We start from the raw sequence: 4,767 nt of genomic DNA on the forward strand, positions 1-4,767 counted from the left end.
GTTGTTATTAACGTCGCACCGATATATCATGAGGGTCAGAGGTTTTCTGAAGTGGAGCTTCTTCACTGCCGGCAGGTCAACTCATCGGAGCGTAACGGGAAGTGCAACGCTCAGGAGGAGGAGGGAACAACGAATGAAGTGAGAGAGTCACACAACTGTACAGACTCTTTGCGTGTGTTTCGTCACCATGCTATTTACAATTGTGAACCTCCAGCGAGAACCACTATCGTGAACTATGTAGTGTTGTAGCATCGTTTTAAGTGGATTATACTATCTTGTAAAATGTATTATGTTCCACAACGCTACGAAAATGTTTGCTAATTTACAAGTTGTGGAACTGAATTGAAAAGTTTGTTGAAGTTAATATTGCATGTTACTCAATTAGTTTTAAAAATCAACTTGTAAAATATATTCTATGTTTCACAAGTATGTGAACATCTGTAGTTTTGTTTTTACATTTTATTGTTTTGTGTTGGTAACATGATACATGACCTACTTTTCGATTCTTCAAGTGGTGAATATGATCCACAGAAAAATATTTTTACACTGCACAAAACTTAATTTTCGAGACAAGAGCCGAGTTCAATGAAAGATTTAGGATGATGCCTGAAAAAAATTGGCATCACTTAAAATGAGGAAATAGGCAATATGCTCCAACATCTTTTAAAGAAGAGTGGTTAATTTAGCAGCAAGCAACAATTGTGTATAGCTCTGCATTGGTTAGGAAGTGGTGACGAGTATGGTGTAGCTAAAGTATCAGCGTGTCTTTCAGAAAATATTGTAGTAGGTTAATATAGGAAAGTCGTCGAAAGTCCGCGAGACAAGTGATTGCAGCGATCCTGGCGGACTGAGCTGTACTTAAGCGTTGTTAAAAATGTTAGTACGAGATTTTTGAGTTTTTACTTCACTTTTATTGCTATTTAATACGCAAATGGTTACAAACAAAAGCATTAGACGTGAGTGAAAATTTCGCTAAAATAATTTGCATTCTTGAAGAATTCTCCTACAATATTTGGTTAAGTGATGTAGGTTTCCCGAATTCCAGCTGATATTCCACAGAGGTGGCAATAGGTAGAGGCATACGCAAACAAATTTGAATTTCGCGCGAATGGTTTTAGCTCACGCCGCTGGGATAGCTGTTGTAATGTGACCCGAGTTTCTTACATTGTCTTCTACAATATTTGCTTTCAGTAAATGCAGAAGTTTCTGAAGTTAACTCTCTTCTCCTCTCTTTTCTCCATGTTTCACATAACCTCGTGAAGCCAAACTTATTGCGGAACAGAAATTATTACAACTATTATTTTTAAGTAGTGACGTGTAACTTGTGACTCATAATTTGTCATTTATTGTTGAACAGGCAGCTGCAATACATTACTGCGCTCAGTTTTCACAGGTTAATCAGTAGACATGCCATGTGCGTGGCTGCTACTGACGACTAGCCTGAAAATTAATACAAAAAAAAATAAATAAACACGTCACCGCACCGGGAGGAAGACGTATGAACGTGAAAAGAACGGACGCTTGTACAAACACCCGGCAGGTTGCAGCACTGACGCTCAGGATGTGAACGCATTTATCACTCCACGTCCAACACCGCCATCCGACAGCTCCAAGATAGTTGTGTTAAAACTTGGTGTTGTTGCCACGTCAGTCCAACAGATGGCAGTCGGTATGCTCAGTATGAACCATGGAGGTAAGAAGAAAGGGAGTTGGTGTGTGCAATCTTTGCCATGTTAATACTTGAAGTCAAAATGAGAACGACCCCTTGACTCCTTTCTGCATAGAAAAAAAAACAATTTCTGTTAATAATGAATTTAAAAGCTAATTTCTTGCAGATGTGTTGGTATTATGTTTGTTTAGCAATATCCACTAAATGATGGCATATTTACGATTATTCAACCTATTAAACAAATTTATAGCATATAACTATATTAGCCTTCATACAACTAAGTACGATTTGTTTTGCTGTCCAACTGCTAACCAGTTGACTTCAACTTCAGAACAGACACTCACACCATAGACTAATACCTCCACGGTATGAACAATAAATCCCTTTTCTACACATGGTACCAACATTATGACAACGAAAATAACTTTATTTTCTCTTAGAAACACGTTGTTAATCATCATACAGATTTATCGGGAGAAATATCCCTCCAAAGTTTCAAAATTCCTTCTGGTTGGAGATTATAGCTTCGTTGTGCTTACATGTTACTATGTATCGTGGTATTGCTCCTGTGTCTTACGGTGTACTACAAATCACATAGTTTTTTCCAGCATATTTAAGTTCCGTTAGAAAAGGGAAAGTTTTTTTTTTGTGTTTGCAGCGCACTCCGAATCATTTGCGTGGTAATTTTCCTTGACTCATAACTCAAATTCCTGGCATTTCACACAATATTTCAATGGGGAAGATTGATTTTAACTATAATCTCTAACAAACACAATTTTTTTTTGTTTACTACGGTAGCAAAAATAAAATCATAGCGAATACAAATACATAAAACACACGGAAAACAAGTCACTATGAGCCGATGTCAAATGTTTCATGCCTAGAAAAGACTAACAATTCCTTGGAAGGAATTTATTCAGAAAAAAAAATTGACAGCACATGTGTGTGAAAAGGCTGATGACGACAAGACACTTGCAACAAGAAACAGATAATACAAGGGGAAAAAAAGTCAACTACGGACAATACAGCGAAGCCAGTTCCCGAAACGTCGCAAATCTTTCGTCGTAGAATTCCTTCTGTGTTCGTGCGTTGCTGTCGTCTTTGTGTCGCATAGATTATATCTGTTTGGTCTTGTGAGTCGCTGTGTTGTCTAAGGTGGTTGTTTATCAGTATTTACTGTTCTTGTTGCCACTGTCTCGTTTTTTTTCGTGTTCTTCTGTCCTGTAATGTTTTTCTGACTATTTCCTTCCACGGAATTCTCTGTCTTTGCTTAAGAATGTGGGAAATGGGACATTAGCTAATATAGACTTGTTATCCGTATACGAAAAAAAAAAAAGTACATTTAATTTGACTTATGCCTGATGCTTTTGGGCAACGTCTGACCCTTCTGATGTGAGGATCCCGGGGAGGGGGGGGGTTGGGGGGTGGGTCCAAGCCCCCATTTTCGCAGCAGAGAGATTAAGGACGGTTGTGATGTTGGTCTTCTACGAGCGATACCCCAACACGCAGGGTACCGTGGGCTCTTCCCTTAGTTTTATTTCAGCTACAGACAAAATGCACCATTCCAACACACCAGTTAGACACGGAAGAGCATATTATTTTCGCACAGAAATATTTGTTTCATAAATGTCTGTGTTTACAAACAGTTACTTTTCAGGTATAAATAATTTTTTTTTTGCTGCTGCTTCAGTGATTGCTAGAGACTGTAAAAATTCGCGAGTTCAATGACCTTCAGGATAGACTCCACGATCCTCTGCCTACTTGGGCAAACGGCGCCTGTTCATTGGGTGCTGAATTTTGAGGCGTCTCAAGTCGGTAACTTGTGGTTGGATGCTTCTTTGATTGATGGTCTCTAATTGGCCAAGAGTCCTACATATTAACAGCGAACCAATAGCAGAAGCAGCGCAACGGTATAATTATTTGAATTTTCGCATATCACGAAATGAACCCGCGAATTTTTCCGGGCTCTAGCGATTGCACCACAGTTCACCTCGAAGACTCCCGAGCCGACGAGAGCAACCCTCAGCGAAAGAAGTGTCGAATCACAAGCATCAAGTAAAACAGGTGGTCGCGAGTCAGTGGCCAATGGGAAGGTGTAATTTTTTTTTTCCTCCGAGTACCGCGGAGTCTATCCTAGAAGATCACCGAATTTTTTTTTTCCAGTGCCTCCTAATGATTTATTCTCAGCCCATCAGTGTGGAAAATAGGAGGACGGTGACTGTATACAGTATGTGATATCTTAATGTAACAAGAAGGCCCCCCTTGGGCTACTTCAGGGCTTGTAAATATACGAGGGACGGCTGATTGTCTGTTTGATGGGAGCTAATTCGTGAATGTCCAGTTGAGACGCAGGGGCTTCATTAAGCCACCCGGGCCTCGGCAGCCCCGGAGGAGCGAAGTGACGAATGCCCGAGTGTTCTCCTGCAGATGCCGCGATCGCATGATGACGCAGCGCCGGAATGACAGAAACTTTGTGAGTTTTACAGACGAGTTTTCGCTACGCTGTAAAATCTCGTTTGGATGTCAAATTACTCAACATGGAATGAAAGGAGAGGAAAAAAAAAATATATATATATAATAGAAGAGTTGGGCGGGCCAGAAAACATACGTACGTAAACCATTCTGATGGCCGGTGCTTTGCCTGGACCTTGAAAACCACAATTGTTTTTTTTTAAATATTTTTTTTTTTTTGGACAATCCTGCTTTTGATAACCAGGGGTGGCGTGCGTGCTCGGTCGCCGTCCATTCGACTGCCAATCAGCTTCTTCGCTTCGGTTAAATAGGACAAACACAGAATTACCCCCCCCCCCCCTTCTTTGGCGCGGTAACGTCGATGCAGCTTATCACGGAGTTACCAAATGTACGCGTGCCAGACCGAAGTGGAACCTGGTTGAAATGAAGGAACGTCTACTATTTAGAGACATGCAAAATTCGTGGATTCATTTCGCGATAGGCTAGCATCAAAACAACTATACCTTCGTACCGATTCTGCGATTGGCCCACATTTTATCCGGGGAACTGTGAGACAATGGGAAACACTAAACCAAGAAAGTGCCGAATTACGGACAGCCTAGTTGAGACGTCTCACGCGTCAGTAG

Source organism: Bacillus rossius, chromosome 12 (assembly GCF_032445375.1).
Source record: "Bacillus rossius redtenbacheri isolate Brsri chromosome 12, Brsri_v3, whole genome shotgun sequence".
NCBI classification, from domain to species: Eukaryota; Metazoa; Arthropoda; class Insecta; order Phasmatodea; family Bacillidae; genus Bacillus; species Bacillus rossius.